This window comes from Lagopus muta, chromosome 1, assembly GCF_023343835.1.
Source record: "Lagopus muta isolate bLagMut1 chromosome 1, bLagMut1 primary, whole genome shotgun sequence".
Classification (NCBI taxonomy): domain Eukaryota; kingdom Metazoa; phylum Chordata; class Aves; order Galliformes; family Phasianidae; genus Lagopus; species Lagopus muta.
Window position 1 is genome coordinate 82,543,870 of NC_064433.1, and position 23,038 is coordinate 82,566,907.

Below are 23,038 nucleotides of genomic sequence, written 5' to 3' on the forward strand. Positions count from 1 at the left end.
AAAGTCCTTGAGCTGTATTCCAGATGATCAGCAAATGCCAGCTCCGGTTCTAAAAAGGCAGGGATCTCTTGGAAGGAGTCTAGTAGAGGATCACAAAGATGATGAAGGGCCTGGAGCATCTCCTGTATGAGGAAAGGCTGAGTAACCTGGATCTGTTCAGCCTGGAGAGAAGAAGACTGAGAGAGGATCTGATAAATGTTGATAAATATCTGAAGGGAGGTCTGAATGGATGAGGCCAGGCTCCTGTTGGTGGTGCACAGTGATAAAACAAGGAGCAGTGGCCTAAAACTTGAACACAGGATGTTCTGAACAAACATGTGAAAGAACTTCTTTATAGTAAGGATGATGGAGCACTGGGACAGGTTGCCCACAGAGGTTGTGGAGTTTCCTTCTATGGAGATAGGCAAGACCTGTCTGGACACCTACCTGTGTGACCTATTGTAGGGAACCTGCTTTAGCAGGGGGGTTGAACTTGATGATCTGTTGAGGTACCTTCCAACCCCTGAAATTCTGTGATTTAGAGCTGCTTCACAAGAATCTGTATCTTTAGAGAAAGAATCATTTGGGCAAGGCCTCAGGCAAGCTGCGTGCTGTCACTGTTCCTGTTCCTTGAGAACATAAACAGGATTTAGGGACAGCTTGTGCAAGAAAACAGTTGGAATAGGGAATGTCATCATTTTCAGCAGCAAACTTGATTACCATCATTACCCCTAGCTAGAAGGAAAGCTTCATGAGATATTTTGAAGGATGCTGGGTCCCACCTGGCACTAACATAACCACCAGTGAAACTGCACTTCAAGGGTCCAGGTCAGGTCTTAAGTGCAGTTACAAGGAGACTAACTCTTCACTGGGTTGACAAGTTCAGCTACTAACATACTTTTACAGCTGGGTTTCTCAAGTACTTCTTGCTTACTTTGTCAGCACTAGGCATTAAATTAGAGGGGTGGACTGTGCTATTAAGGAATCCAACGCGTTTAGCAGTTATGAGAGCCCTTGCAGTGAAACTGCATACAGCGCGGATTTTGAAGTTACCACTCGGGTTGATCGTGTGTCTCAGCTTCTATGTGTTTGAGTCTCTAAATTTCTGAAACCTAAATTTCAAGTAGTGTTAGTCTTATCCTATGGGCAGTATTTTTCATACTCAAATGAAAACAGTTCAAATGCTTTTTGGGGAAAGGGGAATGAAATATAGTTAAAAATACACCTTTTTCCTTACCAAACTTCTTTTCTAAATGCAACAATCATAGCTTGGAAGCTGAAGTTTGTGATGAGGACAGTCTTCTCTGGGAAAGTAAGCTCATTAGGTAGATGCAGTAAGGAAGAGGAAATCTCTGTAGGTATACAGCTTTGCAGTGAGCTAATAACAGATGCAAGTTTATCATTTTGACAAAGAAACCTTCAGTGTGCTTTTTTTTTCCTATGCTGCAGTGGTAGGGAATCTTGTTCCCAGCACAGTGCCACAGGTTGTCTTCTGCTCCAGCTCTCTTGAGGCACAGAACCCAGGTTTCTCCCACCTGCAGCCCTGTGAGCCAGGAGCTGCAGTCTTGCATTAGGTTTATCTGAAGCTCAGCTCTGTGGTTGACAGTGGGGCTGCATCTGGCACTGTGGCTATACTGTGTAAATGGCCATGAGTTGAAAGACAGTACTTCTTCAAGTGTACAGTTTTTCAATTCAGGAGGGCACACCTGTTTGTGAGGATTCTTTAAGCACAGGCGTTACTTTTTGTTCTTTTTTTTTTTTCACTCTATCCCCTCAAGAGAAACAACTGACACAAAAAGAACCTCTCTATATAGAGAAAAGACTCTTTGGAGTAGTATCAATTGAAGGACATTCACTTTGAAAAGCAGAAGTGATGTAATGCTCTATCTGCATTATTAAGGTTTATACTTCTGCATTACTAATGAGCTGAGACAGACCTTTCTGCTGATGTGCCTATACCAGTTCCAGTTTCAGAGTTTGCCTGTTTCTTGTTACATGGTGAGCCTGTACAGCAGAGATCTCCTTCTCTGACTGCTGTGACAAAATCAGTCCATGACTTGGTGTTTTCAGACATAAAAGGCCAGAAAGTAATCTGGACCATACCCTAAGCCATCATTTGGATTCTGAGATTGGAATGAGTTCTCTTGACTGGTGTCTGAGCTTATTTGAAAATTCTCTTAAAATTAATGGGTTTTCTTTTCTTCTTTTCTTTCTTTGGTTCTTGAAAGGGGCTTTCTTAGCATACGTGATTTTTTCCAGTGAGTAAGGGCATCCATATTTCACTTTCTGTGAGTAGTTATTTGGGGTACTTTCTTCATCATTGATGTGCAGTTCTAGAAGTGAGAACAATGATATGATCAAGTACTTTGAAAATGATCAATGATTGATGTTGTAAATTCTATGTAGAAAATGGAAAAGACGCCAATAAATGTTGCACTTGTATTTTCTCCTACCCTTTCCTCTCTTCCCATAACTAATCCACTGCATGTGATTCTCATTAACCTTCTCCAGTTGACATCAGGTATTCAAGACAAATCAAGCCCTTACAGAGCTTCCTTGCTGCCAAGAAGCAGTTTGCAAAAGGCTAAAATGTTCTGAAATGTTTTCTAGTAACAAATGATTTTTTTCTTTACTTAATTTTTAGATTGAGTGAACGTGGCCCTTCCAAAAATGGTGAACTAGATCACCACCTCCAGACAGACACAGCAGGGTGAGGTGCCTGTACTTCATGGAATATTGCTGACGTGACTTCAGTCATGTCCAGTCGATAGCTTTGCTCTCACATTTTTCAGGCTGTGCATAAATTTAATGGCAAGCAGAAATCATGGGAAAAAAAACCAACCATCAAAACATGCTTACCTTTCTGTGATTTGTTTTTGAAGCATTTACTGAGAGCCAACACTTGCCCTCCTGTTAACACTCCACTGATGTAGCTCATTTTCATACTCATCATTCCTGTAATTTCAGTTCTAGGGCTTCTCGCAAGCAGAATTTCACCAGCAAGCCAGGTTCCTTGCTTTTCTCAAGGGATTCAGGGCTTTCCTTAAAGACAGGAGAGCTGACTTGTGCTAGCCATCTGGCTAAGAAGCCACCTCCTTTTCAACCTCCTGCTCATATGTACTTGTCTAAGTTATTCATCTTGAGATCGTGAATTTCTTAGATCGTGAACTGAAAGATATGATTAAGATGGCAGTGATTGGTATTCTGTGTTTGATGGGGCTTTCTGTAGGTTGTGCTTTGGGTTTGTCTCCAAACTGTAGCTGAAGCAGCTCCTTGCAGCAATCTGGCTGTGAGTGCTGTATGTAGGATGTTGTATTAACTCCAGTTTTTTCACTGCAGTTTTTCAAGATGGCAGCTGAAACAGTCTCATGAGGCTCCATTTCCTTTAGTTGGTGGGCTCGTAGTGTGTGCCAGCTATGCCTGCCTTAAGGAGAGGGAGAGCTACATCTGCAAGCATTGTGCCCTGCTGCTCAGCTCAAATGGCAACACTACATGTTGCCTTCCCTTGTTTTCCTTTTCAATTAGAAGAACGTGCACAGAGCAGGAGGGACTTTGGGGTAATGCTGATCAACAGCTGTCAGGAGAGAGAAGGGGCTGCACTGTCATGTTTTCGTAGGAGAGGGCAAAATGCTTCCTCATTCTCTACGAGAAAAATGGTTATTTTGGACAAAATTTGCTGTGATTAAGTCCAAGCACCAATTTATTCCTATTTAGGTCATCAGAAAAGGGCTTCAGTGTGCAGTCTGTATTCTGGCTCTCTGTACGAGGATACATTTCACCCTCTGCTGAATGCTCTTTGTTTTCTCAGTTGAGGTCAGTTTTTCATTGCATTCATTAAAATAAATAGCTCTGGATTACAAATACCACTGCCCCTGTCCTTCTCAGCTGGCAAGCCAGCATTAGGGTCCTTAAGATTTTAGGAAAGGGGGTAAAATTGAAAGAGGGAGGAGAAGAAAAATGGAAGTTTGGAGGCTGAAGCTGTTAGCGCCCATTTGATGGTTGTGCTCCTGCCTGGTTTGGATGGACTTGCAATTGCTTTGGCTGGATCGCTTCCCCATTCCTCTGTGTGTCTTTCTAGGTGCTGATCAGAAGAGAGAAGGGATGTTATGTAATGTAAAGATTGTGTAGGGAACAAGGAACGTGTTTCTCAGATGATTCATCTTGCCGGGACACTTTGAGAAAGGTTTCATGCCAGGTTGTGCTGTGCAGGTGTTGTCCTAGGAAATCTGGGTGTGAAATCTTGTTCCTTTCAGTTCAGTGCTGAAGGTTTCATTCATTGTGCATGAGATTTGGTGATGCTTGTTGTGCTCTCCCCTTCAATGCTGCCTGCTTTAATATAGCTCATTTTGACAGAGTTAAGCCTGACAGTAACTGAGCTCATTTGTGTTTGTAGGATACATGTATGTATGAGCATGTTTGCATGCTGGCGTATCACACGATAGAGCATGTTTCTTGCTAACATTTATGGGGAAGGAATGTGGAGGATTATATAACACCGAAGCCTGAAAAGCTGTTTTGTGTTTATGTTAAGTTTTGTTTTGGTTTGCTTTTTGTTTTACTCATGGGGATCAAAAATAAAACTTTGGTGAGGAGTTGCCCCCAGACTGTGGGACGTTTGAAATCAGTGTTAGATTTGTGTCCAGAATTTATTCACAGCTCGCTCTCAATATGCAACAGTGAGGAAAATCGCTTTGACATTGAATGGGGCAAATTAGGAAAGTTCTGCTGTCATCTTTTTAAAATAAAATTTGAGCAAGTTTTGATTTGTTTCTTTAATGACTTGGTACGTTGCGTGTGTCTGTATATACAGCTATATGGTTTGTTATTATGAGGTCAAATCCTGACAACTTACTGCAAAATAGTTTTAATTTATTATTAATATTTTCTGTTATTCTCACTTCTCCTGGTTTTGGAACCTTTATAATTAGATATAATTAAAACCACAGGTTTATAATTCCACTCTAGCATTTAAACTTGTATTTATGGCATAACCCCTGGAGTTTTATTGTCATTCCAACTGTATTTTGAAAAAAAAAAAAAGGAAAAAAATGTTTTCTGCGTTTATACGAATGCTTTGTCTGTAACTACCACTTCTTAATAATTTGTTTTGCACGCTAAAATGACATTTTGTTTTACATGATACAAAGCCTTACAGGTTTGAGAGTAGCTATTTCATATCCCTTAACAAATGAGTGCAAGGGACCTTTTGCCTCGTGCACTTTAAAAACAGCTTTCCTCTTTTGGAACTTGTCTTTCTGCTCCTCCATACAACAGTCTGAAGTGCTACATGCTGGAGAGCTGATTTTTAAAAAATGTTGGCTGGCATTATGTAAAGCCACATTTTGCCTTTTGGTGCGTATGTTCTGGTCCTAGCAGTGTCCTTCTTTTACAGAAATTAACATTTTTCCCTTCACAATCGTTGATATGTGGTGATGTTTTTCTGTCATCTTTAATTGTGATGCTTTTTTTTTTCTTTTCCTTTTTACATTAGTATAAGGTTGATTGTTAAAATTAAGTGGCAGAAGGCTTCTTTCCAACTTATTCGAATATATTTTTTTGACTGTAGAAATATATTTTGCTGCTCTCAATTGCCTTTTTCCCCTTCTTCTTTTATTGTAAAATACTCTGGGAAGAGCTTCTTTTAACAAAAAAAAAAAGAAAAAAAAAAAGAAAAAAAAAGGCTACGCTTGACTGATAATGCATTGCTTTGGATGGTGAAACATTATGAAAGTTTAATTTTTAATTAAATCTGAAATACCAATTATAACTGAAAGAGATTTTAACCTGTTTCTTTTCAGACTGCCTGAAGTTACATTGTAGATGCTGAAATCACTGCACCTTAAAAACAAAAAGATTAAGCTGCACTGCATTCTTGTAAGTAAAAGCTTTTCCGGCACCTTTTGTCAGTATTTTTCCTCAATATACATCCGAAGTGTTAGCACAGTAACTGCTCTTGGATAAAGGTCAAATTCCCCCTGAATAGGATTTAGAAGTTCAAAGGATGTTTTATTTGAAAATTAGAACTAAACTTGAATCTTTCAGATCTTTAATTTCAGCCCCCTGAATAGATCTTTCTTTTTTGCTTTGATTGTTATTAGGAAGAGTGTGTGTCTGTTGACATACGGTTCCTACGGCTTTGTCAGTGAGGATTTCTGCACTTTGGAGTACAGAAAATAGAAAATAGTAGAAGGTTCCCCATAGCATAAAATATAGTTTATTCTCTTTTTTTGTTGTCGTAATAATTTTTTGTCCCTTATATAAGAAAAAGATGGAACATCTTTCTAATGACATCACAGGAGGCTTCAGCTGCTTTAGGATATAGACGAAGGCAAAGATGCCTTATTCATCTGTGCTGCAATACAACAAAGCAGTCAAAATTATGTCTTGTGTCTCTCAGTAAGAAAGAAGCCTCTTTCAAGGGCACAGTTATTCCATAAATGCAGGGCAGATTGTACATCTACCCTTATTTAGAATATGTTTACTGAATATGTTTGGGTAAATAATTAAGATTTGGAACTCCTGCGGATGGAGAACAAGCAAGTAAAAGAGGACTGGGAAATGCTGTAGATTCAGCTACTCTGAATTTACCAAAATAATATATGAGTAAAAATCCAAGAGTTTGAAGATAGTAAGAAAGAGTTGATTTTTCAGTTCGACACTGCAAAGCTGTGGAGTATGACAAAGCAAAGTCAGTTTGTTTTCTTCTCTGAGATCAAAATGTACAGTCTGTAATGAAATCCAGCGTCTTTTCCCAAAGTAATACTTCTGTACTTCAATATTGAAATATTTTAACTATTCCATGGTTGTTTTTTTTTTTAACTCTCTGTTCCCCAACTTTTTTTTTTTTCCTTCAAGTTGTATTTTAATGATTTAGTTTAAACTAGCTGAAGGGTACAGTACACTGTAGGCAGCTAATGCATGCCCCTTCTAGTGTGGAACACCAAGCATGACTCAGGCAGGCAGATTGTGCCATTCTGACTCGAATCCATTGTGTTTTTTACATTACTGGCAAGGGCCATGCCATTGTGTTGCTTAAATATTGTGCATTAACTGCAGGCTGTGGCTAGTAAATCGTATTTAACATTTTCTCCTCATCATGGCATATCCAGCTTCCCTGGCCACGAGAAGTTAACCTTGAGATTTAAGTGGAATCTGAACTGAGAACATTGGTGGATTTGTTGGGTCCAGCAACAATTTAAAGGGAGGTATTAAGAGCAAGGGGGAAAGTTAGAGGATATTTGTGAATCTGGTAGTACTGAATATCAAAGTTGTCTTTCTATTTTCTGTGAATAACCAAGAGAAATTTTTTTGGAAACCAATAGTAATTCTCTTTCCAAAATGTAACAGCAGAGTGAGGACTGAATTAAAGCATGTTGTTTGAATCCTTAGAATTCAAATAGTCTGTAAGCCCTGCATGGAAAGCCCTAATGCAGAATACCGGGTAGTGATATATGGACCTCATAGATGATGCTGGAATGGGCTTTTTTAGTTAGAGAAGAGATGGGAATCTAGGAGCAGGAATAAATACACAAGTGCAGAACTCACAAGCAGGGGGAAAAAAAAAAAATAAATTAACGTGTGTAGGGTGGCAAGCAAGTCAAGGCAGAAATACTGTACAGCTTGGTCCAGATCAGAGTAAATCAAGGGCTGAACTAGAAATGGAGCAGGGGATCATGACTATAGCTCTTTTCTGTTCGGTTCTTCTTTACATTCCCTGAGGTAGAGATCTAAGCATCTAATCTTTGAATTTCTTGTTTCATTTGTTTTATTTCCCCAATAATACCCCATCTGTAAACTCCTAGCTGCTCTTAAATTGTGTAGCTTTGTCATACAGCCTGTAATAGAGACAAACAAGTTGGGGAAACTTTCTATGCATGCAGATGTATGCTGTAAAATGAGACTGTGATTATTACTATACCTTCTGTTCATGTAACTATAGGGGCACCGTTGTTGTAGACAGTAATATGCTTGAAGAATTTATTTTCTTTCAGATACATGTTTACTGTTATCAGGTGTCTCTAATTCTGAGACCTTTAATGAAGTAAACTTTCAAGTATGGCTTTCCTGTGTTAACCTGAAAACAGTAAAAAAAAAAAATAGAAATAAAAAAAGGCAAGCCATGCTTTGCTAGTTTTCTATTAGAGAACAGGATTGTTTTAATTGAAGAGTGGAACCTTGTTTTAGGTAGAAATATCCTTAAAATAAATCATTAGTAGAAAAAGGGGCCAAATTTTCAGCTGTTATAAAATGACTTAAATGGCACTACAGGAAAATACAGATTCACAACACGTGAACATCTGGCAGGCAGCTGCACAAGAACACAGCCTTGTAAATGTAGTGCAGGCATTCTCTTAATGGGAAAGGTCTGTGGGCTTGATTCTTTTTATGTTGGGTGGTCAGATCAGCTATGTACTAAAATTATGTGGATTAATAGGCAACTAGATCCACTGAGAACCACGGGTCTACTCAAATACTTAACTTTTAAGATGTGCTTAAGTACTTCACTATTTGCAATTAACCCAAAATAGGATTAAGTCCAGTAAGAAGAGTTAGTTACCTCTGCTGACATTCAACATGTGTTTGATTTTAGAACTGGACAGTGGGGAAAGCATGTTGTCTGTGGAAGAAAATAAATTATGTGCTCACAATCTGAAGACTTATACAAGAGATGCACTGGATGTGCTTTAAAAGTAAATGGTTTTAGTTACAGCTGTCTGATTTTAGGTGTCATTGGCTGAGGCCAACAGGAACATACAACACATTTAAAAAAAAAAAAAAAAAAAAAACAACAACAAACAAGAGGGGTTTTTTCAGTTTCAATCTTACATGGCTTTGTGGTCTGTTTAATGACCAAGAGGTCTGGAGTTTGAATTTTGCTGGATGGTGGCTCATTGAGTGGCTCTGGACAGATCATTTAACCTCTCTGCACCTTGTTTAGCAGATCAGTTTTTCAATCTGGTTATGACTTCAGTACTGATACAGCTCTGTGAACATTATTGAGTTTGTTTTTGCAGAGCTCTTAGAGGAGAAATAGTAACCATTGTTATCATTAATAAGTGTATTGTGTAGACAAAACATGAGGGACAGAGATACAGTCACTCACAGAGGTGATCTTTCACAACTCACTTGTGCCTTTGTTTAATTCCATCACTCAAAGTTATCAAGGCCAACTCCAATTTATAGAAGTATTTCTCATGTCACTCTTCCCACTGTTGAGTATTTTATTGTTTGTGTGTTCTCTCTCCATCTGTTTTTTTGCTACTTTCCTTCATGCTGAATTAACCTTGCATACCAAACCTTATTCCCCCTTTTTTTTTGTATTATGCAGCAGAGACATTCACATAGCCTCAAAATTACAGAGAACAAATTCATTTTGTCTACTGATTGTTTGCTGATGATGTATGAAACAGACAGAAGACAGTTTGAATTTTCATAAGTTCAATTGAGCTTGCAGGCTTAAGGAAGGGAACAGGCAGAACCCAAGCCAATGTGACACAGTAAGCTGGCATCCCAGAGTATATGCAGCATGTATAGCGTCAGGATGTCAAGGCTATACAGGACTTCATCCATCAAAGCAGTGCTTTTAAATGAAGGTAGAATTTTGAAGCAACAAACAAGCTACCCCCGTGTTCTTCATAACACAGGGGTCCTCCTGTTTTCTGATGGATACGGGATCTTTCCTTTCCCTCCTATACCTTGCAGTTTTAACTGGAATTGTGTGTCTAATGTTAGTGTTGTTGAGCCTTGTACATTCGTGGTTGCTATTCCTCGGGCGAAATTTGAACCCTGAATAGCTCACTAAGACCTTTTTGGATGCAGAAAGAGTAGCTGTGCTGGAGAAGATGTCTGAATGCGAAATAAATATATAAGTATGCTTCTTTGAAGAAAGATAAGTGTCTTGGGGCTGGCTGTCACTGAGGAATTGTGTTAGCACTAACAAAGAGAATTAATTTTGCCTTTTCTCCCCTCTTATACCAAGGCATTAATCCAGAAACTCATGGGGATAAATTCTGTCCTGATTTTTACCTGTGGAACCCCAATGGAAACAGAGAGAGGTCATAAATGTTTGTCAAAGCAAAAATTGTCCTAGTGTTAAAGTTGTTGAGAAAGTAGAAACTGGTTGATTGTTACCTGATTTAGGGGCATGAGGGTACATAGAAGCCCTACCTGGCATCTTATGCTTCCAAAAATGTTGTTTTTATTGTATACATTATGCAGGGGGAAAAAAAAATCTAGTGAGTAAAAAGTTATAACCAGTAGCACAGTGATTAATTGTTCTTCATGTCCTCTGGGAGAAAGACCTGAAGAAATCAGTTCAGTGAGCAGTGAAAATTACCAAGGTACATATTAAGAACCATGTTCTGCCTGTGTAGGCAGTAAAACTGTGGAATACCCTACCTCTAGGTACTGTGGAAACTGGGGAAGTTTATTTTTTTTTGAAGAATGGCTTGGAAAACCACCTCAAGAGTAGGCTGAGGTGGACTGGAGTAGGTGAGGATAAGATTGGACTAGATGAGTTTTGTTTTATTCCCTTGCATTTCTCTAATTCAGCATACCATTTGGAAATGTTGGTATGTGGCGAGTACGTTCCTGATTAATAAAACTTAATGTTTGCAAAAATCCCCAGGGTTCTCATTTTTCCATCCTCTCATAACTAAAACCATACTGTCTCTTCAAAGATTTCAGTTGGACTGCCAGCATTTTGTTTTGACCCTTCTTTTTTTAGAGAAAAAACAGGGGAGGGAGTCATACACGCACCAAAGGACAGATGTTTGGTTGCTGTGCATCTGTATGGTTTCTTGACAGCCACTGTACTAATCCTGATTAGATTCAGTTCCTGTTTTTGAAAAATTGGATGAATGGAAACAGTCCAGGTATAGTCTGGTACAAAGGCCCGTGACAAAGATTATGGAGATAGCTTAAAGGTGCAAGTATGTAATGGGGCTCGAGTAAAGCTTTTTGCAAAAAGCAATTTCTCAGGAGATAATGAGCTTTCAGTTTTCTGAATTTTCATGCAAACATCCTTGAAAGATATTTTCACTTTGTGAAACTGCCAATCTCAGAATGCAGTTGGCCAGATAACATTTCTAGTTCTCAGATAGGTTTTAATCAGTCCTGTTCACAACGTAGCACAGAGAAGAGTTGGGAATGATTGTCAGTCAAGTCTATCACTTTTTTTTTTTTTTTTTTTTTGCTGTTGTTGTTACTTTGCAAAAATAATGGGGCGGAGTTTTTCTAGTTCTGTATGTTGAGACCATCGATAGTAGTGTGCAGAAGAATAGAACTCTGACTTTCATTGCATGAGGCAGCTCTTGTTTTTGCAGAATAGTGGCCACAATAGATGAAGATAGGAAAATCGTTCTCTAGTGTGTGGTTGTTTTGGTATATAAAGGAGTATGGTTGTGATTTACTCACATTAAAAAGACATGGGAATATCAGCACTGATCCCCTTTACAACTTACTACTGCATTAAGTTGTAAAACACATCAGTATTTCAGCACCTGAACATGTAGGAGTGGAAAATCTCTAACTCCATTTATCGAAGCACTTGCTGATGTAACTTCAAGACAAAGGGGAGACCAGAGCTCATTGAGCACATACCAAGATTATAAAGACACTATTATAAAGATTATAACGAGTAGAGATTGCCATTAAACAAGCTACAAAAGGGGAAAAAGAACAACATAGGCCTAGTCTTTTCTGATTCCTGGTACTATCCAAAATGAGACTCTTCAGCTAAATCAGAATATAAAGGGAGGAACTCCAAAGAAAAGCATTGTGGTTATTCCATATTTACATCAGTGCCCTTGGGGAGACTCTCACTGAATCATTTTAAATTCCAGCATCTGATGTAGGGCAGTCTGATGAACGTAAGACACCAAAAAATTCTGATCTGTTTTCTTCATTAGTGTAAGTGGTCTAGCTCTGAGTTTTATGATCGAGTATCTGGTTCTTCTTATTGCCCTCTTTCCCGTCATTGCCCCTGCATCTAAATAATAGATTAGAACAGATTTTAATTTCAGTTGTGTCAAAATTGATCTATTGTTTTCAACAGTTTCCACTGGCACAGAAGAGATCAGAATATTTTTAATTTATTATTTTATTTATTTAAAGAAATCATCTGCAGAACTGCACTGCTGACATGTTTGTTGCTTTGGTGCCAATGCATGCTCTGGAGGGTCTTCAAAATTCTGACAGGACGTGCTGTGATTCCATATGTGTTTTAGCAGTTCTGTGTTTCCTCATGACAAAAGAATAATTTGTTTTGTTCATGTGATCATCCTATACCATTCTGGTGATCCTGTGACTTAGAAGGACCTAGTTCTTGCTCCTTCCTTCTTCTTTTTGTACCTCTCTCCTTTAGAAACATTCAGGAGATGGCAGCAAGATGGTCAGGTTTGAGGTAATAAGCACTTGACAGGGAAATTTATGCTTTTAAAGGCCATTGGAAAAATATCTGGCTTTGCAATATGCTTGTGTTAGTAATACTGATGGCATCTCTGAGTCAAAGATACATTTATGAACCCACTGGTTACCTTAGCAGTTGAGTTTGGTTGGTTGTTGTTTTTGGTTTTTTTTTGAGTCTTCTTCATAATGTTTCTAAAGAATTTATTCTGGCTCGTGTACTGTTAACATGGGAATTCTGAGTAATTAAAATATTTAGTAAAGTGGAAGACTTATGGTAATGGTAATGGTAATAAGTGATAGAGTCCTGTGATTCTTAAGAGAAGAAACTTTTCATGGAATTGCATGTGTATTTTCCAGGATGACTGGATTTGTGCAACCAGACCACTGCGTATCCTCTCTCAATATGAACCAGTTTAGATATTGAAATCCCAGTTTATGTAGGCTATAGTGGCACAGTCCCTTTGCATGTAGGCTGCAAGATCAGACCTCCAGTAGGAAAATCTGCCAAATGCTGTTGTCAGAGTCTGAGCCAGAGAGAGATGAAACTTGTTGGAAAATACAAATGATTAGAAATGAGAAATCCTTGACTCAACAGATAGGGCTCCTGCACGTACTCATTTATGCCCACGAACAGCACCTGAGTGTGCAATTGAATTTGTTATGGTGCTTCATGGCTATATGATACTGACCCCAAGAATGATACTATTTACTCTTTCTTCCTCTGCTGCAACTTGGCATGTTAGTAATTCTTGGCCTTTCTTTTCCTTGTGTGTGCAGTTAAGGAAATACTGTTCTGCACTGCTTCCTCTGCCCTTATTCTAATCATGCTTGTAATTCAAGATGTTTGCTGTGATATACAGGTATCACAGGAACTTTAAAGCTAGCTATAGTAACGTTCAGATGCTTGGCTTTTAGGGGCTTTGAAAGCCTGAAAGTAGCATCTTTGTCTAGCACTTGGGAAGTGCTGAGGGCAAAGGGAAGAATCTCGTTGGGTGGACTGCTGCCTAGAGGATAAAGTTTTGGTGATCCTTCCGTGGGTGCAGTTTCTTACCAGCAATTATACTGAGATAGAAAGGATCTCGTCCTCGTTTTAATCATTAGTGTCCTGGAGAATTTCAGATGTGTTAGGTAAATCTTACTCTGTGAAATTATCAGCTGTTCAAACACATTTTATATCTCCCAATCCTTTCAGCAGCAGGAGAGAGACATAGATTTCCCATGGTTTCTGATATTGGAAAGCATTTCTGATGTCCCCGTATTGTCAGACTGTCAGAGGCACAGCTATGTGATTATCGTTATTGTGATTTAATTACATTTAAAAGCATTTACTTTCTAAAAATCTTTTACACTCTCTCTGTCATAATGTTTAGAATGTATCTATACCATACAGTGGTTATTCTTTAAGGCTCCTTATACCTAGAAAATCTTGTAAAAAAATAAAAAATAAAAAATAATTCTGTACAGGAAAGAAGACATTATTTAATGCTGAACTAATTCTTTGAGCTGCATTGCGATTATACGTGGAGGCACTTGTGGAAGTCTAGAAGGGATGATGGACTTTTTCTCCTGACTTTTCCCTGACGAGATCGTAGGAATCACAGACACTGTCTTGTATACACTGAGTCTCACTGCCATGGCTCCTTGACCTTAATCCCACTGTCTGAATGGGACAGCGCTTTACCTGTAACCCAATCCCTCCTGCTACCTGGAGACAGTGGTAGGTGAGTGAAATTTGGGGTGGCAGGTAAACCATGTTTAAACAAGTTGTCTTTGTAGCATCCTGAGAAGTTATACAAGCGTGAAATCTCTAGAATCTGCACACTATTTCTTTAGTGAGTACAATCATTTTCACACCTTGAGTCTTATAGATGAAGTGAGACCCTGATCCCAATAGAGTCGGTGGGATTTTTCCAGATTCCCTTCAGTGTGGCCAGGTTACGTTGCCAATGCCTGTGCTGGAGCTCCCCAACTCCATAGGGTAGGTTCTGTAATCCTGATGCGTTGTATGCACAGATTTTTCCCACCTCTCCAGCTGTGCTGCCTGGATGGATGGGTGCTTACTCTGCTGTGTTCTTGGCCTAGTTGAGGCAGAGGAAATGTTCACAGCAGAAAAATATGTGATGCCTTCTTTAGAGACAAGTTGATTTTGTGTGTGGTGTGTGTGTGTGTGTGTGTGTGTGTGTGTGTATGTGTATGTGTGTTGTTTTTGAAGCAAGTAGATTTAGATGTTGGTTAATAATAAAAAAAATGTAAAAATTGTCATATATGTATTTTAGCCCAGTAGTGGTCAAAGGAAGGTTTGTTTTGTTTTTAATCTCCTAATTTTACATTGTTTGGAATTCTTTTGTGAAGGTTCTTAAGACTATATTGGTTAGAAATTATTCCCCTTTCTCACCTTATCTATCTTTAATATTATCTAATGAAACAGTTTTCTTCTGTGGAGCTGAGGAGAAACTGGCAAATTCCATGTGCAGATCAGACAAACTGGTCCCTTGCGAGGCTGGGCTGTGCTCCCGCTAGTGATGAAACCAGGTGTAAAATCCCCAGTCCCTGCCTCAGTCTGTTTTTTCTGCTCCTCTTAACACTGATCTGCAAATGGAGACTCCCGTGTTGATAATTTCAGTGTTGAGCTTTCAGAACTGAGTGTGTGCTGTCCTGTCTTTGTTTAAATTTAGAAAAATTGACGGAGCTCATTCCACACGTTTGAAATCCCAGTCTTCACACATTCAACTAGCTCACGCATTCATGTGCCTGAATTGACAATAAAGATGTATGGTATCATTCTTTAAGAAGGGTCTTTCATTATTTCAATGGGATTTTTGCTACTTTCTGCCTTTTTCTCCTATTTGCTCTTATGTCTCTAATGCTAAGCTTCTTCTGAAGTTCATTCCTTAATGGCCACTTCCTGAAGAACTTTAGGTTGTGGTAAGACTACAGTTGAACAGAAAGCAATGAGCTGTAACAGAGACTAAACAGAAAGTGTTAATGCAAATTTTACCTATTGCAAATTACAGGGACTGGTGTTGCACACAGCTTCCTCTATTGCTGGGCTTACCATCACTGATTAGTTTACTGGTCCAGGGTAAAATGAGCTCTTCACTGCCCTGTACGTCTCTTCCAGAAGAGAAGAAAACAAATTGTGTCCTCTTGCCTCTCTGCTCTCCCTACTTCATAACTACAACCCCAATTATCTTGTCAAAGAGAAGTCTTTTTTTTTTTTTTTTTTATGGGAAAAGGGTAACATATCACTACAATATCTTCTGAACACAGCTCTTGCCTGAGGATTTGGTGTAACACAGAAGGGTCACGTTTTACCTTCAGGCCCTGTACAAATAGAAGTATAGCTTGCACAGTGAGATAGCAAAATGTGAAATTAAAGAGGGGCAAATGTACATTTACTTTATATATATAGTCACTTTATTCAGGCATATTGTTTTCCTTTGGACTGTTAAAATAAAACTTGTATCAATTAAAAATTTGTGAAGAGAAAATCAGAGGTTTTGCTTGTTTTGTTTTCTATCTACTGTGTGGTCTTGTTATTTTTTGCTTAATTCCATTACCTATAAATAGTAGTGATGTGTGACACTGCATGTTAATCTGTTTCTTGGAATGGAAGGGGCACAGGTTCAGGAAAGGTAAAGGTTCAGTAGGTACTAAGGTAATGCTTAGTGACTGTGCTTCAGTGATACAGAACATAATCTTTCTACAGGGACAAGTTATAGTGCAAATACAGAAATATAAAACAATAAAAGGACTTACTTGGAAACTCTGGTGGATTCATTTTTGACTTTTCAATTCTGTGGAAAAGCTCCGTTGCTTCTTTTTGAGTTCTGAATTCGAAAGGAAATGAGAAGTCAAACTTTCTGATTTTACTTGCATCTCTAAAATGCAACAAAAAGCTTATTAGCTTACTAGCAGATGTAAAGGAATGCCCAGATTTTAAGCCTCTAGACTCATTAACTGATATATATATATCTGATATAATATCTGATCTGTTGCATGTTTAAATGCTGTAAGGATGAATTTTGCCATGCTACAAACTGCATCTCTCTCTGGTTTTCCGACATTGTTTTTGTATCCACATACATCTGATTTTCTGTATTCGGTTAGACTTCAAACAGAATTAAGGTGCTCACCTCTCTTTTTGCTGACAAAGGCTGCTATAATAGATAGATGAGTATTTGTTGTGAGTGCCAGGAGGAATGGCTGTTTTGCGGACAGATATTGTAGTAGACGGAAGTATTGATTGGGTTTCACTGTAGTAAACATCGCCAGATGTTATCTCAGTGTGTACTGTTTATGTTAGTAAATAAATAAATCCTCCAGAGCACAATTATTCTCTATAATGTTTTTTTTTTAAAAAAAAGTTTACTATTGTCTCCTTTTATATGTCTAAGTGAACTTCCTCTGCTCTCTGTGCAGCTTGAGAAACTAATTAGAACATGTGCAACTGATTGTGAAATACAAATCCTGATCTAGACTCAGATACCATGTCAAGGCTGGGTCTGGGATCTGTTCATGCTGGCACATTGTCTTTGGGTAGTCTTTCTTCATGTGAAACCTTCTCTCCTAGGAAATATATGAACTCCCCCTTCACCCCCCCAACTGTTTATGTTACCAACCATGCTGGTAAACACCTTGTCATGGTTAACACCTGTGTTCTTTGACTCTTGGCAGACTCTCAAAGCTGGTGGTCACTTGCTACACAGAATGATGATGAGGTTCCAACATGGGTGAAGTCACTGAAGAAGACCGTTAAATCCCAGTGCTTATAAGCTCAATGTGTTAGTTACTAAATAAGTTAAACAGCTCTCAGAAAGGGCCTCAGCTTCGTCAGAGGTTAAGACTCTTGAGAGCCCAGATTTACTCTTCAGACTGAAGATGGACAGCATCAAACTGCATAGTAGTTCAGTGTGAGAGATGTGCAGAGCTGCTGCTTCTGTTCTTTTCTAGCACTACCTTTTTTCTTGCAAGTGGCAGATTGAAGCATACTTAGGTTTTGCATTTTCTTGATCACTGGTATAATCTGCTCTCCCAGAAACACCAAGCAAGTTCACAAGAGGTTTTTGAAGTTAGTTAGTATCCATAAAACTTCATGTTAAATGAGAGCTGAAATTACCTACTGGGTATTCTAAGAGTGAGGGTTTTTCTTATTTTATTTTTGGTGGAATCCTGTTGGGCTGAAATACTGTTTCCCTGCTTCAGTAGATTTAGCCATCTTGTAATTTATGACTTCAAGTAATGTGTATTTCCACAGACATCCAGGTTCCCCTGGCAAATTGGTTCACTCTGGAGACTCCCCAAAACAGACTTCAAACAGCTTCTGTAGGTTTAAAAAGATGTAGTGTGTATATGAATTCTCTGCTGTGGACCAGTATTAATAACCTTGCATCTCCTAAGTAAAATAATCTCTATATCAGATCTTAAGTTTAGATTCATGTAAAAGATGTGCTTTCCCCTCCAAGTTCTTAATAACATTATTAGCTGTTATTTCTGTTTCTGCCAGTTTATCAGCTGAATTTAGCTGTATTTAGATACCTTTAGGATTCTTTCATTCATTTTACTAGAACTCCTGTGATGAAAGCATAAGCAAGTTGTATGTTTGTTTATTTATGTATTCACAGGTATCCTTATAAAATGCTGGCTATTCCTTTTAAAATATTTTGTGATTGTGGAAAAAGACCATCAAACCTACATTTGTTCAATTAGAAAAAATGAATAGATAGCAAAGGAAGAAGAAAACGTCTCCACTTCTCACCTATTATTTCACATTCTATTTGTGAGTACTTTCAGTGATATATCTGAAAACATTGAAGGGAACTACTTGCTTCCCCAGGTTCCTATGTAGCATAAAGAATACTTGTCCGTTTAAAATGCAGTTCTGCTCCTCATCTTGCTTCCCTTTGCATAAAGTGCACGTCCAAGCAACATCCACTGAAGGAACAATTTCAAGCTGCATGCAAACATGTCTCATCAGCTGTGCATTTTTCCTGTTTCTAAGGAATAAAGATCATAAGTGTGAAATGAAACATAACAGGGAGGCACTGGAGTGCAGATCTGAAGGTAGAATTTGCATTGGCTACACTTCAGCACAGATGGTAGGAAATCTTAAATCTACTCTTGAGTCCTGAGACCTTTAGCCCCTCAGGTTAGCAAACATATCTAAGGGAGGAAACTGGAGTAAGTAGTTCCTGAGGGACTCTGATGATTTATGCTCCCTAGAAGAAAGAGCCACAGGGAATATGCCTGAGCATCACTGTTTTGTTGGCTGTAGTAGGATTTTTGTTCCGTGCAACAGCTTTCCTCATCACCGGTTAATAAAGTAAAAGGTGCAACACAGCCCTCCTCAGTGTTAGTGTTCTGCAAAATTAAATGCCTCGATTGTTCCTCCCATCTAGGCAGGAGAAGTAGACCAAAGAATAACTAGAGCTTACAGTTACTGCCTAATGCCCCCTTTGATTTTAAGGGGTAAGGAATGCATAAGCTTGCTGTGCATCCTCCTCAGTAATTGTGATAGAAAACATTTGTGTAATTCTCCTGTCCTCCGCTCTTGGCTTTGAAGTGATACAGGGACTTACTGTCAAACCAGAAGCTTTGAGGATAATTTAGGACTCCTGATCTCTTGGAGAAACAGTTCACATTTCAGGTAAACGGTGCAACTCTTAGCTGATTTGATTACAGGGAGATTGGTTTGTTTCCTGTTCGATAGAGAGACAGAGGTGTATTTCTCTGTTCGTGCTGTACATTTGTATGAGCCAACCTTGTTTTTTAATGGCAAGTTCCCACAATAAGGTGGGAACTCTTTCTCATGGACCAGTTTAGTTTTTTTGGCATCTCCTACATTACTGTGTGTAGTTACGCTATTTAATGCTCATTGAGGCAGTAGGTTTGTGATTCTGGTTCTTGGCCTAAAGTGGATTGAGATTCATAAAAAAATAATCTCAAATCACAAAGCCACCGTGGGAGTTTCATAGCTTCTGTGACTATCTCACTTGGGCTAGATTTGAATCAGCAATCAGGAGGTGAACGGTTTTGTTCTTATCCCACTGCCAATTTCCTGAGCTAACATAATCTGTATGTGTGCTACAAAATTTTATTTTCCAATTGAATGCGTCCATCTTTTAAAAATAGGTTCAAAAAACAAAAAGACAAAATGTAAAGGAAATTTACCTTCCAAAAAATACAGAGCAGTTATCAGGACTTTAAAATATACGTAAACATCAATTGCTGCCAAGTTAGTCATTACTAAGAGTTAACAACACGGGGGATTGATTGAGAGAATGATTGTTGCTGTAGAACGATGATTTAATAGGAGAATATCTGATAGATTTGACATGCTACATAAAATGTGCAGAACAGTTATTCTTTGGTAAATTGCAACTTTCGTTTGTACCCCTTACAGCCGTGTTTGTTCTGTGCCTTGCCACATTTACCTTCTTCCCTGTTATTCCCTTTCATTACTATAAATCATTAGTATTCACCATTGTTAGACATGTCAGAAAAAAGGCACACACCATTTCCCTTCCCCTTCTTGCCTTCTCTTTCACCTTCACCCGGTTTGTTTTCCCATAGTCGCCTACCAGCTTTGTTGTTCAGCAGGGCACTGCCAAATGTCTTGCTCCCCATTTTGAAAAGATGGCTACTGAGACTCAATTTTATTGCCTCTTGCTACTGCTTTCTTCATACGCACCCACTTCTCACTGTTCTGACTGATTGCTATCTATCCATTGCTTAGTCCTAGCAACATGCTTGGCGCTTTATAAAGAAAATAAAGGCTGTCTGAGCTCTAGGTTGTTGTTTTACAGGACGACTAGATGAAAAAGCCCTTCTATTGTTCCCGTCTTTACGGAGGAGCCAGGCCCTGTCCTATTTTTCAGGAATAATTTATGAGAGGTTACTTTTTCTGAAATGCCCACTACCTCTGTCAGGATCCTATTGCAAGCGTTGCCAGCACGCTTAGTCTTTTGTAAAGCCTGGTGGTGTATGCAGGCCATGCTCAGGTAATAGGAATCACCTTGTCCTAAGCTTTTATACCCTTTTGCAGCATATAGGGTATGCTGAAGTCAGAGTCTGGGTTAAAGATTGTCTTCTACTTGCTTCAGAAAAATGTGGGGCTAGCCTTGCTGCTTGTACTGTATGAATAATAATAATTAAAAAAATAATCCTAGAGTCTGATTACAACAAATAAATTCCATAACACCCTCTGCGCTATTTCTGTTGTTGTGCCAAAGAGTGTAACATAAATTGACTGAGAATAACATCAATTCAAAACAACAGCACACAATAGTGTAATTTGACCCTAAGCACATTTAAAAAAAAAAAATGGTTTAAAAGAAACAGGAGGAAGAAGGCAAAAATGGGACTGTGGACTGGCATTACAAACAGTGTCATGAAACCACAGCCAGAGGTATAAGCCTAGTAGAAAGAAAAAGAGAAGGGGGCTGGGGGGCGAGTTACTTATGAATCAGTACAACTGTGCTTTGTTCTGCATGAGTGTTTTAATAGAGCAAGTGTAATATAAGGATCAGGTGGGCTCGTGGGAATGGAACAAAAGGTTTTGTAAAATTAAAGCAAAATAATTATAGCTCTAGGTGTAGAGTGAGCACACTCCAGCAGTTGATAGCAGGAACCTGTTCAGAATGGAGAAGGGAGGAGGGAGAAAGATGCAGTTAGAAAGCTGTTTTGTTTTGTTTTTTATTTTTTAGTATTTTTGTAAACATACGTGCACAGATGCATAAACATACCTAAAATAAACAAATGTATATATGGATGTTACCAAAGACTTTTTGTCTGTGACAGTTGCAAACAACTTCAGAAGTGATTAATAATACCCTCACACAAAAATGCATTAAATGAAAATTTAAGGAATAGTCTCATATGAATTAATTAGCAACAGAAAAAAAAAATCACAGCAGATCGCTGTCTTTTTAGTGGAATAGAGGACTAGGGTCTAAAACAGATGTGATCCTATGACATGAGATTCAAGTATGTTCTTCCTGTAAAAGCCCAACAAGGAATATATAGAAAGTGCTAAGTGCACCAATTAATTAAGCTCAATGTTACAGAAGGGGATGTGATCTGGGTTCCACAGGAAAGATTTCAGCAATACATTGTGTTAAAGGATCTCCCACATTTGGGCAAAGCATTCTTGCAGCTCTCTTGCAGAAGAGCTGTTTCCTACATGAATTTAAGAGCAGTTTTACCTGTAAGATGACAGCGTGGTTGATCCTAAGGTGCCCTCGATATCACTGGATTTTTGCTTTTACTTTCCTTTGTCATCTGTGTACATATGTATGTAAGTACTAGGATGCTGTGTAAAGGTAACTCTCTCCTCAAACTTCTGTCCCATGACCACAGACCTTCTCGAGTTGTTGGCTGTCTTCAGTGATGTGACAAAAGAAATACTGGGAAGACAGTACAGGTGTGCATCTCTCTCCATAAGTCATGTTAGGTTCAAAATGTTTGGAATCTCTTCTAGTTGTGGGGAGTGGCTTCCAAACAGATATCTTACTTTTCTTTGTGTGTGTATGAAAAGCATTAGTGAACACCGGTTGCCTTGACTCTACATGGCACCTGTGAGTGAGGATGGGCTCCTTCCTTCCTGTATGCTGTTATGTAGAGTGCTACAAGGAAAGCAAGCATAAATCGGTGCATATGTCCTGTGGAAAGGATCTGGTTTTGTCACAGAGCCACAACAGCTTCCCCCTGTGGTGGAAGGCTTGTGACGGGCACAGCTATTCCCACCTGTCCGCGCCGTGAGAGGCAGGCAGGCTGCAGGAGGGAGGTTGTGAGGCGGCCATGAGCTGTGGTAGCAGGCCCAGCTACTACAGATGGCTGGCACGTGAGATAAGGCCCTGGCAAGGAAGGGGGCCGATCAGCCCACCTCCCACCATATTTCCACTTCTTCTGTCATCAGATTTCCCTTATTCAGAGTTTGCTCAGGGTAATTGTTCACAGACAATATATTTTTGTGCTCACGCTGTAATCAGAGGCTGTTGTCAGTTGGAGCAGAGCACATCTCTTAGGTGGTGCTTTCTGCCAGAACGTGGAGGCTGAGATCAGAGTGAAGCTTTACGAGCTCCATTTGGTGCTTTTTACTTCCGTCTTGTTTCTCTCTCTGCAGGGGATGTGAAACTAGATTTGTCCTGTTTCCACAGCAGGGTTTTGGTTTATTTTGTTTTTCCATAGCATTTCATTCGGTGGCGCAAATCCAGAGGAGAGTGTGTTGCAGAGATGGATTTGAATGTCAGACAGAAAGAGTTGTGTTTAATAAACTCTTTGTTGTAAATTATAGAAACTAGAGAGCAGGAGGCCTGTGTTTAATACAAACATTCTGTGGTTAAATTATCACTTTAAGCGTTTACCCCTTAACATAAAGAGTGATGAAAAAAGGAAACTTTGCTAAGGGGGTTTCTTAAGGGTATGAAGCTGAAGACTGAAATTCCTTAGTTATGGGCAGTCATCTCTGACTCCTTCTGCCTTCTGTCTTTTATTTCCTCTGAAACATAAATTGATTATCATATAATCCACCCTGAAATTGAGCTCCTAAATCTCCTCTTTGTTCCTGTGAGAGGTCTGTGGTAATAGGAAAGATCGGGAGTTTTTAAGAGTAACCAAAAATCCCATTTACCCCCTGATTGTTCAGTATTGT

At 39.0% G+C, this 23,038-nt stretch overlaps 1 protein-coding gene across 26 annotated transcripts in view; it reads left to right on the plus strand.

Moving 5' to 3' along the window:
- ZBTB20 (zinc finger and BTB domain containing 20) overlaps positions 1-23,038 on the plus strand; it is a 468,885-nt gene that overhangs the window by 131,587 nt on the left and 314,260 nt on the right. For 22 of the 26 annotated variants that reach the window (XR_007379433.1, XR_007379437.1, XR_007379436.1 and 19 more), the window contains one exon: positions 5,778-5,853. The exons of 2 other annotated variants lie outside the window; for them this stretch is intronic. The gene's annotated coding sequence lies outside the window, so the exon portion shown is untranslated. Of the gene's footprint in view, positions 1-5,777; positions 5,854-15,401; positions 15,627-17,064; positions 22,111-23,038 lie in introns of those variants that run through there. 2 more of the 26 variants (XR_007379438.1, XR_007379439.1) reach the window with 2 other exon arrangements.